The sequence below is a fragment of the Symphalangus syndactylus genome, chromosome 5, assembly GCF_028878055.3.
Source record: "Symphalangus syndactylus isolate Jambi chromosome 5, NHGRI_mSymSyn1-v2.1_pri, whole genome shotgun sequence".
Taxonomy (NCBI): Eukaryota; Metazoa; Chordata; class Mammalia; order Primates; family Hylobatidae; genus Symphalangus; species Symphalangus syndactylus.
The window spans coordinates 106,498,731-106,520,772 of NC_072427.2; the positions used below are offsets into that span (position 1 = coordinate 106,498,731).

The 22,042-nt window shown below is 34.3% G+C and overlaps 1 long non-coding RNA gene and 1 pseudogene across 1 annotated transcript; one reads left to right on the plus strand and one right to left on the minus strand.

Annotated features, from left to right (window-relative positions):
• Positions 1-3,403: 3,403 nt before the first annotated feature.
• On the minus strand, positions 3,404-4,159 carry LOC129481818 (elongation factor 1-alpha 1-like; annotated as a pseudogene).
• Positions 4,160-9,871: 5,712 nt separating this feature from the next.
• On the plus strand, positions 9,872-21,087 carry LOC129481817 (uncharacterized). The gene is made up of 4 exons (XR_008657522.2): positions 9,872-10,008; positions 10,502-10,624; positions 17,997-18,152; positions 19,950-21,087. It is a non-coding gene; the product is annotated as an uncharacterized lncRNA (long non-coding RNA).
• The last annotated feature ends 955 nt before the right edge of the window (positions 21,088-22,042 follow it).

Sequence of the window (22,042 nt, forward strand, 5' to 3'; positions counted from 1 at the left end):
TTAATGAGCATAAGAATTGTATTAATAATTTATTTGCACTCATAAACATTTTGACGTATTTGAAAATGGACCATGACATGTTTATGATACAAAAAGGTAGCTAAAATTTTACCTGTAAAATTACAGAAGCTAACATGAAATTGAATCTTAAAATATGTTGAACTCTTAATGATTTCATTAAAGCAGGAAGAGGCTTCTTTAAAACAGTTATTTCACAGTTAGAACCCAGACAACAAAAGCACAAACAATAACAACTATAATTTCGACTTTATCAAATTTTAAACTGTTGTGCATTTAAGGAAACAAGAAAGTACAAAGCCAAGCTATATTATGGAAAAAACTTTAGAAAAACTTATATCTGATAAGGTATTCAGCATATATATTGAACTCATGACAACTCAAATACAGTCCATTTAAAAAAAATAGGCAAAGAATTTGAATAAGTGTTCTCCAAAGAAGCTGTACAAGTGACCAACAAGCACATAAAAAGATGTTCAGCTTCATTAGACTTTTGGGAAATGGAAATCAGAACTAAAATAAGCTGCCACTTCAACCCACTGAGATAGCTATCAAAAAACAAAGAGACAGACAAAAAAATACTCAGAATAATAGTCTGGGGAGGATGTGGAACAACTGGACATCTTATGCATTGCTGATTGGAATGTAAAATGGTGCAACCCTTATCGGATAAAGTTGGTCCTCAAAAAGTTAAACGCAGCTGGGAGCAGTGGCTTACACCTGTAATTACAACACTTTGGGAGTCCCAGGCAGAAGGATCATTTGAGCCCAGGAGTTCGAGACCAGTCTGGGCCACAAAGCAAGAGCCTCGTCTCTACAAAACATAATTAAAAACAAAAATTAGTTGGCCATGGTGGCACATGCTATTTGGAAGGCTGAAATGGGAGGATCCCTCGAGCCCAGAAGTTTGAGGGTACAGTGAGCTATGATTACACTATGGAGCTTGCTCCAGCCTGGGTGACAGATCACGACCTCGCTCTCTAAAATCCAGCAAAACAAAACAAAAAGTTGAACACAGAATTACCAAATAACCCCAAAATTCCACGCCTTCATATATAGCACCACAAAATTAAAATCAGGTATTCCAACAAATACATTTACAGATATGTTTACAACAGCACAAAATGCAGGTTGGTGGTTTCCAGGAGCTGGAGGAGGCGGGGAAGCAACTATTTAATGAATATGAAGGTTTATTTTGTAATGATGAAGATTTTTTGAAACTAGATAGAAGAGGTAGTTTTACAAAGGAGCAAATGCCATTTAATTGTTCAATTTGATTGGTACTAAATGCCATTTAATTGTTCACTTTGACATGGTTAATTTTTATATTGTCAGTTTCACCTAAATAAAAAATTTCAAAGAAAATATGCATCTCAGGATGTTTTTAGCCAGACTGTACCTTTAGCTAAATCTTTCCATGTAGATAGACTAGATTCCAAAGGTAAAAACTGGCATGGATGATGAAGACGTATTTCAAGGTTACTCTCATTTGGTTTATAGCTTCATTAGCCAAAAAGCAGTGCAAAGGAGGACGTAAAACAGAAAAGACAACACGTGGCTTTATCTGGATTTCTGTTGCCATTCTTATACAAACCTGCCCACATTTGAATAGAGTTAGTTCAGACAGTGAAGACTGCGCAATCAGTGAAGGAGCTACTGCCTTAAGTTACATTAGACTTGTAGAAGACCGTGTCAGCAATCAACAGCCCACCTCCTACCAGGTAAGGAGGTTCTTCATATTTCATAGTTGTATACTTCACCTTATTTTTTTTTTTACTAGGCCTTTGGTCCAATAGCAGTGGTAACTATAGAATTGTAAAAGTTTTTTTAAATTATTTTTTCTATAAATTATTTTTCTATAAATTATATCCACAATGTTTATTTAACCATGTTGTTGCTTGGAAGGCAAACAAAATAATGTACAGATGGCATATCAAGTATACAAAACTAAAATCAACAGTGACTATCAGCGAACATTGGTACAATGTATGAGTGTAGCTCTACATGGTGCAATCTCACGTGTAGGCTGGTGTAAACATCGCCACAGTCAAGCCATAGAACTCTTCCATTATCATAAATATCCCCCTCGTGCTATTTCTTTACAGTCCCGTTCACCATCTTCTCATAGGCCCTAACTCTACCTTTCGGCAACCACTAATTTGTTTTTTCTTTTCTATAATTTGGCCACTTTTTATTGTTATGTGAAAAGTTTTACATACTATGTGATCTTTTTAAGATTAGCTGCTTTCAGTGGGCATGATGGCCTCAAGATTCATTCAAGCTGTTGATTGCAGCAGTCGGTTACTATTTGTTGCTAAATCATACTCTATTATCTGGATGTACCAAGTTTATTTAACCACTTGTCCATAAGGGAGCACTTTGGTTGTTTCCCGTTTGGGGCTGTTATAAATAAAGGTGCTATAAATATTGGTGTAGAGATATTTGCATAGACACACATTTTCAGCTCCCTGGCTTAAACGGCTAGGAGTGCAATTGCTGGATCATATGATAAGCATATGTTTAGTTTTTTTACAAAATTTCCAAACCACTTTTTAAGCTACTTCTAAAAGCGGCTGTTCCATTTTACATTTCTACCAACGGTATATGAGAGATTCAGTTTCTTTGTATCCTCACCAACATTTGGTATTGTCACTTCAATTTTTTAAAATTTTTGCTGTTCTAATAGGTGTGTAGTCATATCACTTTGTAGTCTTAATTCACATTTCCCTAACGGCTAGTGATGTTGGATATCTTTTGATGTGCTTATTTATCATAAGAATGTTGTTTTCAGTGAACTGCCTCTATGTATCTTTGGACATTTTATAATTGGATTTTTTTATTGTTGCATTTTGAGAGTTCTTTACATATTCCAGATATAAGTCCTTTTTCAGATACGTGCTTTTATAATGCTTTCTCCGTCTGTAGCTCGTCTTTTCATTCTCTTTACAGAATAATGCACGCACAAAAATATTTTAATTTTGATGAAGTCAATTTATCTTTTTTTATTAACTGATCTTGTTCCTGGTGTTATATATAAAAACTTTTTTTAAAAACTGTAGGTTGTAAAGGTTTTTCCCTATGTTATATCCTAAAAGTCTAATAGTAAATTTTTTCTCATTAAACTTTTTAAATGAGTCTCAAAATTCTGTGACAAATTTTTGGTCAAGTTGTTTCCATTAAAAAGTACTGATTTTAAAAACTAATAATTTAAACCTGCCATACCCAAAAAAGAAAACCAAAGTGGTCCACAAAACCTTCTCCTTTCCTTCTGAAGGTTTCACAATGCATTGTTATCACTAACCAGTCTTTTACTACTAAACTTAAATGGCCAATTGAAACTAACAGTTCTGAGGCTGTTCTTCCACCACTGATTAAGACCGGGGTGGCAGGTATTACGCATAATATTCATTTATCCTTCTGAGCTTTCTGTGCAGACTTGGTGACCTTGCCATCTCCAGCAGCCTTCTTGTCCAATGCTTTGATGACACCCATGGCAACTGTCTGTCTCATATCACGAGCAGCAAAGTGACCCAGAGGTGGATAGTCTGAGAAGCTCTCAACACACATGTGCTCACCAGGAACTGTATCAACTATGGTAGCATCACCAGACTTCAAGAATTTAGGGCCATCTTCCAGCTTTTTACCAGAACAGATATCCATCTTTCCCTTCAGCTCAGCAAACTTGCATGCAATGTGAGCCGTGTGGCAATCCAGTACAGGGGCATAGCCAGTGCTGAACTGGCCTGGATGGTTCAGGAGAATCACCTGAGCAGTGAAGCCAGCTGCTTCCATTGGTGGGTCGTTTTTGCTGTCACCAGCAACGTTGCCAGGACGAGCATCCTTGACAGACACTTTCTTGACATTGAGGCCCACATTGTCCCTAGGAAGAGCTTCACTCAAAGCTTCATGGTGCATTTCTACAGATTTTACTTCAGTTGTAACATTGACAGGAGCAAAGGTGACCACCATACCAGGTTTGAGAACATCAGTCTCCACTTGGGCAACAGGAAAAGTACCAATACCACTAAGGCTTGTCAGTTGAACGAGTCTGTGGTAGGGTGCAGTCCAGAGCCTCAAGCAATGTGGTTCCACTGGCATTGCCATCCTTACTAGTGACTTTCCATCCCTTGAACCAAGGCATGTTTAATATGTAAATTTATGATTGATTTTTATTTAATATTAATGTAGGGTGTGGTTTTTTGTTTCCCTTATGAACAGCCAATGACTTCAGCACCATTTGTTAAAAGTACCATGCTTACTCCAGGAATTGCTTTGTACCTTTGTGAAAAGTCAGTTGGCTGTCCTTGTTTGGAAGTTATTTCTGGGTACTCCATTCTGTTTTGTTTATCTTTGTTGTATCTCTACCTCTTAAAACGGTACCGTCATGAGTACAGTAGCTATATAGTTAAGTTTTCATATTGACTAGAGTGAGTCTACCCATTTTATTATCTAAAATATTGCTTTAACTATTTTTATTTCCTCTCATTTCTATACAACTTTTACAATACAACTTTTAGAATTGCTTGTCTAGAAAAGTCTTAGGGGGATTTTCAAAGGAATTGCAATGAACATTTCTCTCAGTTTGGGGAGAATTTACATCTTCAACACAATTCTTCCAATGTATAAACTTTGAGGTGCTATTTATTTAGATTTTCTTTAATATTGCAATATTCAGTATACAAATACACTTACATGTATTTTTATTTTGTCTATTGAATTTTTCAGTTTTAAAGTTTCCACATTTTTAATCTTCTGTTTTTTCATGTGTCTATTTCTGTGCTATACTTTCTTTTTCTTTCCATTTGTTTCAAATGAATTTGTAATTGCTTGTTGAAACAGTTAATAATAGCTGTGTTAAATTTCTTTTGTGATCATTTAAATACTTCTGTCATCTTAGTTTTAGTATCTGTTGATTTTCTCATTTTATTTAACATGAGATATTACAGATTCTTGCTATAATGAGTGACCTTCAATTAAAATCTTGACATTTTTATAGCATGTGATGAGACATTTGACCTTATTTAAAACTTGAATTTTAGCAGGCATCCTCTGACATTGTTCCAGCAGCTGAAAGGTGGCATCAACTCCTTACTACTACATTGGAATATGAATTTATTACGCCAATGTTAGAATTAAACTTTTGAAACACACTCTACTTCTTATACACTCTAAGTAATATTGAATTTCTGGGCTCACCAATAACTATCATAGATCTTTTTAAAAATGATGATGTTCACGACACAATATTTTAATCACTGTAGTTTTTATAATAGATTGATAACTAGAATGACAGGCCACCCTGCTTACTCTTCCTCAGCAGTGTCTTGGTAGCATTATTATTTTGCTTTTCTATAACATTCAGATTCAGCTTGTCAATGTTCTTTATAAGTAAACACCATGTAAAAATTTTTAAATTGCATTCAATTTATCAATTAACAGAGAATTGATACCTTTACAGTAATGAGTCTTTCACACCCATAAGCAAATTATCTTTACATAATTAGATCTTTTCTAATAATCTTCGCTGAGAATTAAAATTTTCTCTGGGTAAATTTTAGATCATTGTTATATTGATAACTATATATCCTTGTTTTTGTTTACATGTTTAACTTTAATATATTTTAATTATATTTTTTAATTTTACTGACAGATACAAAAATGTAATTGAGGTTCTTTTTTCAGGCCTAAACTAATCAAATTGAGTTTAGATATCGTGTTTATTTGTATTGCTGTTTTTCAGAAAACCTTTTGTGTTCTATGCAGGTAATCGAATTATTTTGAAAAATAAAAGTTTATTTTTTTCTATCAAAATTCGAGTATTTCCTCCCTATATAATACTATTTAACCTTATATTTTCTTGATATAACACAATGGTTTTGAGTTTCAGTACCATAACAAATAAAAGTGTTACAGCAGTCATCTTTGTTTAATCTATGATCCCAAATGATAAGCATTCAATATTTTTTATTAATGTGTTTTATTTATTCCTCACATTGTTTGTGTCTCTGTCTGTAAATAGCCTTTGTTGGGACAGAGTATCCCTGCTCTTTTCTTGTTTGAGAAGATTTATATTAATGGACAGATGCTACATTTTTTATTTTAGATTTTAGATTTTTTTTCTGCATCTATCAAGATCATCCTATTTTTTTTTACCTTTATGTTTTGATAATGTGGTTGAAAGTTTATCTACCACTGCAGCCCTACATAAATCCTGGTCAATATAATATACTTTTGTTTGGTTTCTCTATTGGTTTTATATGTCGTAGGAGTTGATTTTCTAAAAATTTTTGTTTAGGATTTTGCTTTTACGTTCATTGAAAAAAACGGATTATCACTTTACTTTCTGTTCCTTATTAAATTTTGGTATTAAGGCCTTATAAAATAATAAGTTGGGAAGAGCTTTCTTTTTCCCAGTTTTTGGGAGAAGTTTCTGTAATGTTTATTGCTTTTTCAAATTTGAGCAGAATTTAGTGGTGAAAGCATATGGAAATAGAAGTTTATTTGGACAGAGTTTAAATTGTAGATTAAAGTTTTTAATGGTAGAGAATTAAATATGCATATTTTATTAGGGGAGTGTACAGTGATGTAACTAGTGGCCACAGCACTCCCTGAGGAGCTCATTGTACTTGTGTGATTTTGGAAAGAGTTTTCTCCAACACTTTAAGCCATGGAGAAACAGAGACATCTCCTTTTTATTATCTTTTAAGAAGTGAATTTTATTTTTCTAGTTCTTTATCTCAGTGCATATGTAAATCTTTTTGGACAGAATATATGTAGAGGTTTTAGACTCTACTCCTCATTGTGTGTTTATCCAAGGCTCTCCCTTATCTTCTCAAGCCTGTCTTAAACATATTAAGGTCTTTGGATTCTCAGGGCAGTTATTAGTATCAGAGACCACTTAGCTTCCTTGATTTTATATAAATGAGTGAAAATATGTGTAGGAATTAGTAATATGATTAGATCAGTGTAGTTAATGTTAATAATGCAAGGATACCAGTCATTTCACCTTTAATACACACCTGTCATGGCAACATCTTATTTTCACATCAATTTTAAACTAAACAAGTCAATTATAGGGTATAATAAGAAGGGTTCAACACTAAAACTTTATAGGCCTACCTTTCCACAGAGTAATTAAACATATTCTCTCAGTTTAAAATTAAAGAACAAAGAAATATACATAATAATAATTGAGAGAATAAATATTCAAGATTCAGCAATTATTTATGAATGATTTTTACATTTTGTTTTCATTTTAAAAGCCTATCCTAGATACAGTGTTTAATGCTAAATGAATGACTAATATTAAATATTGTCTGGATCATTACATTTTTAATATGATTTGTTCTGATAAATCACAAGGAGTCCAAAGGAATTCACCCATCCACTTAAATGCTCATTGTTATTAAAAGAAGAGAGAATTTATGTCAGGGTGTTTTTTAGATTTACTAGTTCCAAGAGCAGAACAAATTATTTTCTGTAGGCTAAAAATGAAAACTATTTATCTTCATCCTTGTATCCAAACTATATTTCACAGCTCATGAGACTCAAATGGGAGTCAATTTTCAATAAAATTCATGCTTGATTTTTTTTTACAGTTAAAAAACAAAAATGTTTATAGTGAGTGGGGAGGTACTGTCAGAAAGAAGGGCTACAGAATAATCCATCATATAATAAAGACATGATATTAATGGTTTTGAATCTTAAAAAAGGCAGATATTATGTTGAGGAGAGTTAAAAAAGCTGGCACTGCATTTTGAAATGACAGTAGAATGAAGTCTATCTACAGAATGATTATTCATAATACAGTAAAAAGATTTTGGATGAATAGTAATAATCAGGCATTTTTATGCAAATTTTTGACCATCTCTCATTTCCTGAATACAAAAATGTATGTTTATAATCAAATAAACATATAAAGTGCCCATTGCATATGCATATTTTGTGTATTCAATTGTGCTGACTCCCAAATTCATAAGTTGAAGCCCTAAGCTAAAGTGACTATATTTAGATACATGGCCTTTAACAAGGTAACTAAACTTAAATGAGGTCCTACGGGTGAGACCCTAATTCAATATTACTAGTGTTTTTATAGGAAGAGAAAGAGACACCAGAGATGCGTACACAAACAAAAGACCCTCTGAGGACACATCTGGCAGACGCTTTCTGCAAGTCAAGGAGAGAGACCTCAGGAGAAAATAAACCTGCCAATACCTTAACTTTGACTTCCAGCCTCAAGACCTGTAAAAAAATAAATTTCTGTTATTTACATTACCTAGTCTCAGGTATTTTGTTATGGCAGTCCTAGCAGACAACTACACATATTAATAGAAAAGGTGATTATGTGAAGGAGAAAAAAAATTTGGAAAAGTTACTGTGTTTCTTTTCTCTAAATATCATAATAAAATACCCTAGGTTGTGTGGCTTAAACAACAGAAATTGATTTTCTCATTGTTCTGGAGGCTGGAAGCGTAAGATCAAGATGGTGACAGATTTGGTTTCACCTGAGACCTCTCTCCTTGGCTTGCAGAGGGCAGACTTCATTGTGTAATCAGATAATCTGTGTGTGCACTTCTGAGGTTTCTCTGTCTGTGTCCTGATCTCCTCCTCTTGTATGGAAACCAGACTTATTATATTAGAGCCCACCCTAATGACCCTACTATAACATAATTACCTCTTTAAAGGCAGTATCTTCAAATACAGTCACAGTCTAATATACTAGAGGTGAGGACTTCAACATATAAATGCTGGGGACATAGTTTAGCCATTCCAGTTACCTTTACATAACTCATTTTCAAAACAGGGTTAAAAGGTGAAATGAAAAGAGAATTTTAATTTCGAACATATAATCTACTAAGAAGATACATTTTAGTGGCAAATTGCTACATGGAGAACATATATATTTATGCACTTGCTTACATCGCTTTGTTTAAGATTTTTAACAAAAAGTTTGCCACTAATAAAATGGAAAAATAGATGTATACAATTTTATTATTTAATGTCAATATTTTGTAGTTTGAGACATTTGCTGAGAATTAATGTTTCTTTACTGGATGGTAAACTAACCACATCATTTTTGTTTTGTTTGTTTTTGCTTTTATTATGAAAGGTGGTGGCAAAATATCTATAAAATAGATAAATTATATGTGAACCTCTTTATCCCCTTCAGAAAGTATCAATTTATTGAAATTGTGCTTTATATCACTTCAATGCCCCAGTGATTATTTCAAATCAAATTTCAAATATTATATTGTGGCATCTATGAATAATTCTTCAAAATATGGAATTAGAAAAACTTTTTTTTTCCTTTACAGAAACACATAATCACAGAACAATGATCCTATTGACCACATTTAGGGTAAACTTTTCATTTGAATGAATGAGATATTAGAAGTAATTACATAATTTATTATAACTTATATGATGTGTCAAAATTTTCTTATTAGGGATTTTGAGAAATTGTTAAATTTATGTTCTATATGTCAAATGAAAATTAGAAAGAATATTTAAAATTTTATTCAAGTTTTAGATATGTTACTTAAGTCCAGAATAAGATTTATCTAACCAGAATTCTGTGAGGTAACACTGAGGGTTATAAAAGGCAAGATGATAAAATAAATCAATTATTGATTTCTACATTAGTGCACAATGACAGCGACTGAGAAATCCCATTAGCAATTTCATTCCTGGTTTTCCAGCCCTGCATATCAGTATTCAATATGACCATGTTTACTTGATTGAGTCAGTTCTACATTTGATAGTAATGACCATCGATAATCACTGAACGTGGGATTGCAGGGAACTGATGTTACTCCCTCCTTCTGGAATAACTTACCCCAACCTCTTTTTATGGGCTGCTGACTAACTTAATGAACCGAACGGATTAAAATGGTGCAAGAGAAAAGGGCATTTTTACACAAAAGGAAGCATTTTCTGTGTTCCAGTTCAGCTGTTCCATTGACATTTGGTGTTGTTATCAATGTGAATTACGTAAGTTAGAGGTAAAATGTATGGTAAAGTTTCTGTATTGTTATGATATTTGACTATTGAATCATTCTGAATATTTATTGCATTGTTTAATGAAGTTTGTCTTACAATTATATTTGGGATTTTTACATGGAAATTGTCATACAGAAAAGGATAATTTGACGCCTAGGCTTATGAGTAATTCTTATAAAGTTGATGACACATCGTAATAATATTTTTAATCACTTCAGCACATTAATGGGACAAAGAAAAAAGAAACATACAAAAGAAGTGCTAGTTATTAATATATTAACTATATATAGTATAAAATATTACTGTATTTTATATGAGCTGATAATCCAATCAGGCCTATGACATTTCGTATTGTGTGTGAAACAATGTACAAATGCAGAAGGGCTCCTGCAAAGGAACAGGCAATGTTATCACAAGGTGACATTTATAACCTGACAGAAGATGCTGAGGTTTTTATTTATTTATTTATTTTTGGTAATAACAGACAAGCAAGTTTCTGTATCCAGACTGACGTGTCAGCCATGATCTAGAATTTGCAAGATGTGTAATTTACTTTGACTTTCAAGAAAACGTCTTCTGATCTAAGGAACTTCCCAAGATATCAAAGGTAAAGTTATATTTAAAGATTTTTATTTATATTTGAACATAACATGACTTGAAAGAAGTCTTTTGGCATCCATAATATATTAGCATATATTAGGGTTCTCCAAAGAAATATAACTAGCAGGATATATATATATATATAAAAAAATATATATATATATATACACAAACACACACATGCGTTTATTTGTGATAAAGCATTGGCTCATATGATTGTGGAGGCTGAGAAGTCCCAGGATCTGCAGTTGACAAGCTAGAGAAGCAATGTATAGTTCTAGCCTGTCTGGAAGACCTGAGTGTCAGGTGTGCTGATGGTATAAGTTCCATTCCAAAAGCTGGCAAGCGATTTTAAAATGAGAAGTATCTCCAAGGCTAGCCATGTCTGTTACCATCCCGAGTGATGCCTCCAAAGGCTGAGTTATATCAAGACCTGTGGTAATATCAGCTGAGTTGGGAGGCTGAGACAGGAGAATGGCGTGAATCCAGGAGGCAGAGCTTGCAATTAGCTGAGATCGCGCCTCAGCACTCCAGCCTGGGCAACAGAGGGAGACTCCGTCTCAAAAAAAAAAGGAATTTCGATCACTTTTTTGATCTTGAGGTTTACTTCATGATGTAGTTCAGCTTGGAAAACTGACCATTCTCAGATGGGATTTTGTACGTTTCTTTGGTAAGCCTAATTCATTTACCAGGAGAATGATCGTGCATCTAGGAGAGTGATTTGTTGCCCCTCTGGATACATCAAAATAATGGACAATAGACAAGGTCATTTAGGCAACAGGTGACAAGGTGATCAACATCCATTGGAAGGAGACATTCTGTCATATGGAACTGATATATGGTCACTGCCGGTCAGAGTCAGCCTTTCCAAGATGTCTCACTGTCTTGGGGAAGCCAACTTCCTTCAGTTAGGACTCTGCAACACTCAGCCTAGGTAACAAGAAGGAGATAAAAAGACCTTTACAATATTCCAACTCCCCATTTCATGCTTCCTTACAGAGGCATCAATATTTTTCAGATTGTTCTTTCTAATGTTTTTTTCCATTATGACATACCCATATTTTCTTCATTAGTGTTTTTATTGTCATTGCTGTATTTTACTTCCCTTTTCATTTCTTCCTTCATGATCTGTGCTTTCATTTCCTTCATTCTTTATTTCTCTTATTTTAATTTCTCTTACTACTCTCCACATTTCTTTCACTGTCTTCAATCAACTTAGTCATAATTTGAAACTATTATGCATTCTATTGTATTTTGACTTTTTTGCTATATTAATGCTATTTGAGAATTCGAGTTATATTTCAACAAGTTATATTCATCATATTTTATTCTTTATTCTTTATTTAATTATTTATTTATTTTTGAGATGGAGTCTTGCTCTGTCACCCAGGCTGGAAGGCAGTGGTGCCATCTTGGTTCACTGCAAGCTCCACCTCCCGGGTTCACGCCATTCTCCTGCCTCAGCCTCCCGAGTAGCTGGGACTACAGGCGCCTGCCACCGCGCCCGGCTAATTTTTTTGTATTTTTAATAGAGATGGGGTTTCACCGTGTTAGCCAGGATGGGTCTTGATCTCCTGACTTTGTGATCCTCCTACCTCAGCCTCCCAAAGTGCTGGGATTACAGGCGTGAGCCACCGCGCCTGGCCCATACTTTATTCTTTTTAATGCTCCTTTCTTCATTCACCTCATTCTTCACTCACTACACCCTAATTATTATTTATTTACATTTAAATAATTTTTATCTCAGTCCCATTTCAGTACTCCTTTCTACTCTTCTATTATACTGACTTTTGATTAGGATAATAAGATATCCAACATAAGCTGATATAGAGAAAGGCAGCATTTGCTTTTCAAATAAACACCAAAAATTATTATTACGTTATTGTATCTATAATTCACTCATCTCACTAGAGTACAATGAGCTGTATACTTGTGTAGGATACTTGTGTTTTTTCTTCCTTTTGTTATCTCTTTTTTCATTTTTCCCTTTTGTTTTCCTTAATTTCTTCCTTCCTTCTTTTCTTCCTTTTTACTTCCTCCTCTTTTTCCTTCTATGAGAAATCTTCTCTAATATTATAGTTTCCACAGAGAAAACTACAGATAATTTTTTTAAAGAACAAAATGGTCTATTTAAAGCATGGTTTTACGTACTGACGTATAACCAGCGGTTACTAAATGTATTTTTGCCTGTTGACATATTTGAGTAATTTAAATGGATGTTTCATGATATCAATTATATTTTGGCAGTGTTAGAAAATATTGCAATATTTATCAGATATTAAATTTGTACACATTTTAAAAGATCAATCCTGAAAAGTAAATCATGCTGCAAATGTAAATCCATATTTTTATAAGCTTAATTGAAGATATCTTAAGAATGTGCAAGTATATATTGAATAAATAGAGTAGATGCAGCTAGAAAGCCTTGATTAAAGAAAAAATACATGTTTGAACATCTGAAATTTCCAGCCTAACTTTAATATGATAGCTTTAATCAAACTCTCCTGAAATATATTAGTTCAAATTCTTTTGTTTTCTTATATTTATTAAACTAAAAAGGTCTGAAATTCTACTTAGAGCAATAATATTTATTTTCATTAGTACTAAGTTTATTAAGAAGAGTCTCAATAGCTTATTTTTTGATATTCTAATTATTTCCTCTCACTGTATTTCATTCTGTAATCTGTTTAATTTTTTTTTCCCCCAGACTAAGTCTCCCTCTGTCACCCAGGCTGGAGTGCAGTGGCACAATCTTGGCCCACTACAACCTCCTCCTCCCGGGTTCAAGTGATTCTTCTGCCTCAGCCTCCCAAGTAGCTGGGACTACAGGCACCTGCCACCATGCCTGGCTAATTTTTGCACTTTTAGTAGAGACAGGGTTTCATCATATTGGCCAGGCTGGTCTTGAACTCCCGACCTTGTGATCTGCCCTCCTTGGCCTCCCAAACTGCTGGGATTACAGGCGTGAGCCACTGCGCCCAGCCTGTTTTAATTTTAATTTGCTAAAGATTTATTAAGCTTTTGTTACATACTAGATATATTTCTTGATAGTAGTGACTGTTTAATACCTCCTGTCATGGAACTGCAGTTAAGGCTAGAATACAAATATTAATCAACTAATTATATGTATAATGGGCATATCAAAAAGAAGAACTAGAAAGTATAGAAAAGCTAGGGGATCAAGTGATACAAGTTACAATATTTAGGAAGTGACATATAAAAGGAGATTGGAATTCATGAGTTAAAATGAACCCTATTTTATTTCTGATAAACTTCTATTTTTCTAACAACCAGTTCAGTCTCACAGTGTGTAGCCCGCTTCGTGATTTTCCCCCCTTTTTTACGCCTTTTGTGTTTAATGCTATTTTACTAACATAATATCAGAACACATTTTTCTTCTCTTATTTAAATACTATTTCTTTGTCAATCCTCAGAAAATATCAAGTCCTGTATAAATCCTTGCCCTTGAATGTGGAAGGAGTCTGTGACTTGTTTCTAATAATAGAATACTGTGAAGGAAATTAGTGTCGCTCCTGTGCTTAGGTTACAGTATCTATGCACAGAGCTACCTCTTGTACCAGAGACACTCTTCGTTTTTACCCTTGGGGAAGTAAGCTCACCATGCTGTAATAGAGTCTATTTAGAGGACTGCCAAGAGGACCTCTTGTTTTTGATCATGAAATGGAAATGGAAGTTTGAAAAACTATGCGTCGTTTTAAGACATCAGCTTTGTGACAATCTGTTATGAAACACGAGAAGACTAATACAACATGAAAGTGTTCTTTATTTACTTTTGTTTCCATAAATAAAAGCACAAACTTTTTTCTTTTTTAGATTTTGTAGAATTTCTTCTTTTCATTTTTCTAGTGTGTAAATTTAAAGTACGTGCATCTTGTATTTTTTCTCTGTAATGCTCTATATTTTTTCCCAGTGACTATTTTTAATTTTTTGATAATTACATATTACAAATGCTTTCAGCGAGATGGTAATAATCTTAATTACATATTATACTTGAATTTCCTCATTCATTTTAAGTAATTTCTATGCTTACAGAACTTTCATTCTCATCACTGACACTTTTATCCTTAAACTACATTGTTAATTTTTTTTTTATTTTGACATATCCGTGAATTACAATTTTAAGTAATTTTCTAGGAGTTTGCATGATTAGAAAAAGGAAAAAATTAGGACAAAAAGAAAGAATAAACATGGACACACACACACACACACACACACACACACACACAGGAGAAAAACAAAAAGGAAATGATAGTGATACAGACAGGACGCAGGGAAATACTGGGTAGAAAAGGGTGGTGCCCAGGAAAAACCCCACCATCAAGCTTGGAAACCCGTGGCCCTAAATGGGAACAGACATTCCTGTTTTCACGCTCAAATATTGCCTTTTCCAAGACCATTCTGGCCCGCCACGCCCATATAAACCCCAAGCTCCACAAACAGAGGAGCAGCAGAGTGCAGAGTGGCAGAGCAGCACATCACAGAAGGAGAGAAGAGGAGAGTGTCTGAACGTCGGGAGAAGTTCCGCTGGGGACGCTCCCTGGCTCCTGCACCTGCCCATCTGCATGCTCCCTGTTCTGTAAGGGATTTGAGTGAATGACAGACAAGCAAAGGAGCCACACCTTTGTCACAAGTCCCGCAAGGGGGTCAGGGAACTCTCTTGTTTCATTAGGAACCAGAAGCAATTACCAGGTGCTCAAAATGTGGCAAATACGGCATTCGTATATATTTTAACCTTCATTTCTCTAATCTATTAATTTTATTTTAAATCTTCATCTAAATTTTCTAAATTAATTTTAGCTAATTGGGAATTTTTTCTCTAACATCTTAATTTGAACATAAAACTACTTTAATTTTTCTGTTTGATTATGAAGACACTTTATAAACTGAGTGAAATTTGGCTTTTACCAATAGTTTTATCATAAACCATCATGGTCTTCATTACTTTTGAGAGTTGTAAATTTCATCTTGAATTTCTTTTGATGCACGTGTTATCTAGGTATATGTCTTATGACTTTAAAATAAAAAGGAATTGTGTTAACTTTTAATATTCATTTTATAATATTCAGTTTATAATGATATGCTATATATATTATATATAATATATACTATATATATATATATATTAAATATATATAGCTTTGTTGCTATATATATTTATATATTTAAATAACTTAATTATTTAATTCCTTTAATCCTTTCTAATTTTTTAAAAATCTGGCGGTGTGTATGTGTTCCGTATATTGTAGAGGCCAAAGGAAGAAATTCGAAGAAATTTGCCTTTGGCTAAGGAATCATTACATACAATGGTCTATTGTGGAGGTTTCTTCAAAAGAATGTGAACATGTTTTATTTTTGCTCCTTTACTCACCTTACAATTAGAAAGATTCAGATCTCTTGAGTGTAAAATTACTTTTTAAAAACTACATAAAATTGCTTTGTATTTTCAAAGCTACATCATAATTTCATCTCATAAATGATCTCATTTTTCAACGTTAATTTTTGCAAGGCATGGCTCAATATAATCATAATGGCTTAGATCAGGTCATGAAATCATCAAATTCCTATTGTCCCTTGTGCTTATGACACAAAAAGTATGAAGAAAACAGACAATATACATACAGATGCATACACTACACTATGGAAGGAATGTAATCAAGACTATCCCATTTTTTAGTGCTAAGCTAACTCAGTATTTGTGGCTGACTCATTATAACAAAATAGACTTACTTTTCAAATTACTCTGTCTATGGAGTATTTTGAAGTGATAGTAAATTATTTTGACATGTGATTTTCACAATAGCACCAATGATGGTTACATATTGGTAACCATTTGGTTACCTATATATGTAATTTGGTTACATATATTTTGGTTATTAAAACTATGATTAGAGTCTGAGAGGTTGAACCAGAAGACAGCTGTATTTCCCATTACAATCACAGAAATGTGGAGTCCAACAAAAGAGACTTTTAAATAGTCAAGAAATAGAACATCTATGTGGGTCTGGAGAAACAGAGGAGCAAAATCAATCAAATTATGGACATAGGCCAGTAGACTAGTGTCCTTTGAATAAAGGGGTTTATCTGCAAGGCACATTCCAAGACAGTTGTTCACAGTTGTTCAAGGTACATTCCCAGATTAAATTTAAAATTTGGCAATCTGTGTTCTATGGCCAGAGAATGTGAAGGCTGAGCTGACACACTTGCCACCTTGCAATTATACTGTTTCCCCAGCTAAGCTACAATCTTCCATTTTTTATTTTAAAAATAAGGTCAAGGGACTGCTATTGTACATTATCTTTTGTCCAGTATTTTTTTGTTGTTTTTTGAGATGGAGTCTTGCACTGTTGCCGAGGCTGGAGTGCAGTGGTGCGATCTCAGCTCACTGCAACCTCTGCCTCTCTGTTCAAGCTATTCTCCTGCCTCAGCCTCCTGAGTAGCTGGGATTACAGGTACCCGCTACCATACCCAGATAATTTTTTGTAGTTTTAGTAGAGATGGGGTTTCACTATGTTGGTCTGGCTGGTCTTGAACTCCTGATCTCTCACCTCAGCCTCCCAAAGTGCTGGGATTGCAGACGTGAGCCACCGCGCCCAGCCTGTCCAATATTAAAGAAAGAAGTTGCACAGACTTCAAATGCATAGACAACTAAGAGCAAGACCTTATTTCTTATAATAGAAAAGTTACAAAATAATAGATAATTAATATGCAAACATCACATGTTTAACCTGTGTACATATTTCAATAAAAATAAACCATACTTCATTCAAAGAAAATTTACTAAACAATGATGGAAAAACAGTTTGTCTTTTATTTGAATTAAAGGTACATTTAATTATCTTATTCTTTGGAATTCAGAAATAGATACTGTTGATTCCAAGATAATGACCTCACAGGAAAAGTGCTACCACCCAGGAGAAGATGACAGAATCAGCTGATTGATTCTGTCATCTTGTGATTGTGACTAAGTTGTAAATCACTTTCTCTGTTTTCTACTTTCCTTAAGTGAAGAATTTGAATTGACTAGTTAATTGCATGCCATTTTTGAAAGATCGAAGCAAAAACAGTTGAGTATTCCTAAGATATGTTGTAGAACTTTTCAGTAATGACAATATGGGAGAAAATATTGGACATAAATATACAAATTGTCTTTTACTAAGAATCTCTGTTGGGAAAAAATTCTTGTTTACCTTTTTAGATTCATTCAGTTTCCATGTTTCTTATCTCTCTTTGTACAATTCCCTTTTCTCAAGATTTCTCCACTTTCAGACTTAGATGAAATAGCATTAGAGATGATACAAGATGGCCACGCGTATATGACTGGTGCGACTCAGCCCTGCTCCTCCTGTTTTTCCCTCCAGCTGGCTGGCTCAGGAATACTCTCACAGTGATGGTAGAAGAGCATATCTGGAAGTTCAAACACTCAAATGTGTTGTTAGATTTCTGCATGCATCACGTGGACTAACACCTGGTCAAAGCAAATCACGTAGCCAAACTAAAAATCAAAGGCCTGGAAGGTAGACCCTACTTTTCTAGTAAGATGAGCTGCCTACTAACATAGAAAAAGGTGGTGAAACCATGAAAGATGAAAAATAGAGGGCTGCAATGTTATCTACCTCGTTTATTTTGATACTCTAGACCTAAGGGGAGTAGTGGATTAACACTGGTACTAGTCTCTGGGTGTTGTGCCATCTGTTGTTGGTTTCCTTAACGGTGACAAACTTATAAGTATATTCTTTCAACTAAATTCATTTGAGTATAATGTTTTCAAGACAATGGATTGATAGTATACATAGCTTCTGTAAACAATCTGTGTATCAATCCTGTTGACTTAGGCTTTTAGCAATCATTGTTTTCTATCCAACCTTCATTAAAGCTACACATAGTTATTAATCCAGTGTCTCTTTCATGTAGCTTCGTCTCCATTGTTTTAAGTTCTCTAATTTTAGGAAGCCCATGGTTTTATATTAAGCTGATATGGTTATGCTTAAAATCAGCATGGGACTTAGAGAATGACACACAAGATATCCAACCAATGTAGTTTTTTATGTCATTTCTCTTGTTTGAATAGATGTACCATTCATACTTCTACTGCTGTAGAGACGGGTTCACAGGTAGGTAGTGACTAGGAGACATCTACTTTGAAAACTAATAAAAATATTTGGCTCTCTAAAAAATATACACTACCCAAATCAGTGCAGTGTAGGGTAAATAATTTTAAAAAGAATGTTACGGTGAAAATTCTTGGTGGTTTCTTACATTTATGCATTATCTTACAAATGAGGACACATTTGTACCTTTTTCCAAACTATGTTTTTAAAAGTGTTTGTATAAGAGCCTTAGAAAATACAGAGTATCTACTTCTGAAGAGCAAAAAATAAACATTCTAACTGCACAGTTAAAAATAATGGGCATATATAAACTCGGGATTTTTCTGCAGTAAGGAAGCTTACCACTTATGCAGGTTGTTAACTATCCCTCTTCACATTACCCTATGAAAACTGGGTCTCAGGAACTGGTGCAGAAATGCCAGTACTCCAGCTATGGTGATTGTTCATAATAATAAACTCTCCTTTGTATCTGATTCAGGAGTCTTGTATCTTCCACTGTAATTCATACAATTTTGAAAAGATACCTACTTAGATTTCTGGTAGGGTAAAAACTTTCTAATGTTTCACAGTCCTTAAAAATAGCTATACATTTTCTATTTGAATTCCTTAAATAATCAACCACTTACTTTGAGCACAAACCATGATCAAGAAAATATTATGCACATTGTAATTTATTAGAACTTACTTTCCACAAATTTTAAAATGTCTTGTAAAACATAGATATATTGAAAAGTTTTGTTAAACACACATATTCTATGCAAATGGAGAAATTGAAATTTTATGATGTTATAGGTTATGTTTTAAGTCAGTCAGTATCTCAGCTTTTTCATCTGTAAAATGACATTAAGAGTAATAACCATTTTGTGGGGTGTTAATTGGTATAAATTTTGAAAGTGCATAGGGTTTGATAAATACAGTACTAAGTGAAGGTTTTCAATGGGTATACATTTTATAATTGTTAAGTGTATAGACACAGACAGGAGTCAAATTGTCTAGTAGTCTATCTTTAGAGCATATACTACGCTTCTTCTTAAACAATTATAATATTTATTTTATTTATATATTCTATCTGTTTTTAACATCCTTGACATTTTATTTTTTATATATAGTTATGCACATATTACATTATGTTTAAATAGCTATATAAAGTCAAGTCATGATAAGATTAAGATATCTTTATCCTGAACTATCTGTTATTTACAGAGAGACAAAGTGCTATATTGAAGGTTACAGAAGAATATAGAAGTTCTGAATAGCACAGAAGCTTTCATAAGCCAGGGGTCATAATGACCAACAGAGACTCCACAAAACCATTTACTCACAAGAGGAAATATGGCACGGATTGGATTAGAAGTGGAAAGACTAATGCATTTTTGTCCATAAGGATTAGAAGAAAAATGGTTCTCTCAGCTCTGCAAGTGAGCACAACAAGCAATCCAAAAGCATTATTTGTGTGAAGCAGTTTGTAGAGTTTGTTCCATTTGTCACTAGAACTAGTGTTTGAAGCTCAGCAAAATTTGAGTTATGGTTAAGCCCCAGGGTCAATGGCCACATGTTCAGAGCAATACCTTAGGTTTAAAGCTGATTCACAACCTGAAAAACACTCAGTGGTATTGTCTCTCCCAAATTATCAATCATTAACTTGTGGTGTCTTAAAAAGAGGGTAGAAGATTACTTGACCAGAAAATAATGACAATAAAAAGGAAATTATATATAGTGTGTTTATGTATTACATATATAATACATAATGTGAATTTTCCCCCATGATAACTATTAAACATGTTTAGTTAATAGTTAAATATCCATCTTTGAGGGCTTTTAAAATTTATTTATATTTATTTGTTAACTTTGAAGTTGAGACTGCATGCAAAGGCTGTTCCATTTCAGGTAAATAGTGTCTCAGTAGCTGTTGGATTTACCTTAAAAAGGAAAACAAAATGACACACCTTCCAACCCATAGACTTTCTGAGGTCTTTGAAATACAACAATAACGAGAAGAGGAGAATTTGCATAGTATAGTGATATGCTTTGGCTGTGTCCCCACCCAAATCTCATCTTGAGTTATGGTTCCTATTATCCCTATGTGTTATGGGAGGGACCAGGTGAAAATAATTAAATAATCAGAGCAGTTTTCCCCATCCTGTTCTCATGATAGTGAGTTAGTTCTCATGAGACCTGATGGATTTATAAGGGGATTCTCTCTTCACTGGGTACTCATTCTTCTCTCTCCTGCCACCATGCGAAGAAGGACATGTTTTCTTCCCCATCCACCATAATTGTAAATTTCCTGTGGCTTCCCTAACCATATGGAAGTGTGAGTCAATTAAACCTCTACCCTTTATAAATTGCCCAGTCTCAAGTATGTTTTTAAGCACCAAGAGAATGGCCTAATACAGTAAATTGTTACCAAGAATGGAGTGCTACTATAAAGATACTCAAAAATGTGGAAGTAAATTTGGAACTGGGTAACAGGCAGAGGCTGGAACAGTTTGGAGGCCTCAGAAAAAGACAGGAAAATGTGGAGAAGTATGGAAATTCCCAGAGACTTGGAGGGCTCAGAAGGCAGGAAGATGTGGGAAACTTTGGAATTACCTAGAAACTTGTTGAATGGCTTTGACCAAAATGCTGATAGTGATACGGGCAATGAAGTCCAGGCTGAGACAGTCTCAGATGGAGATGGGAAACTTGTGGAGAACTGGAGTAAAAGTCACTCTTGCTATGCAAAGAGACTGGCGACATTTTGCCCCTGCCCCAGAGATCTGTGGAACTTTGAACTTGAGAGAAATGATTTAGGGTATCTGGTGGAATAAGTTTCTAAGCAGCAAAGTATTCAAGAGAAAGCAGAGCACAAGAATTTGAAAAATTTGCAGCCTGACAATGTAATAGAAAAGAAAAATCCATGTTTCTAGGGAGAAATTCAAGCCTGCTGCAGAAATCTGCATAAGTACTTAGGAGCCGAATATTAATCACCAAGACAATAGAGAAAATGTTTCCAGGGCATGTAAGAGACCTTCATGGCAGTCCCTCCATCACAGGCCCAAAGGCCTAGGAGAGAAAACTGTTTTGGGGGGGTCCCATCTCTATGCAGCCTCAGGATATGGTGACCTGCGTCCCCACTGCTTCAGCTCCAATCATGGCTAAAAGGGGCCAAGGTACAGCTCAGGCTGTTGCTTCAGAGAGTGCAAGCCCCAATCCTTGGTAGCTCCCACATGTTATTGAGGCTGTGGGTGTGCAGAATACAAGAATTGAGATTTGAGAACCTCTGCCTAGATTTCAGAGGATATATGGAAATGCCT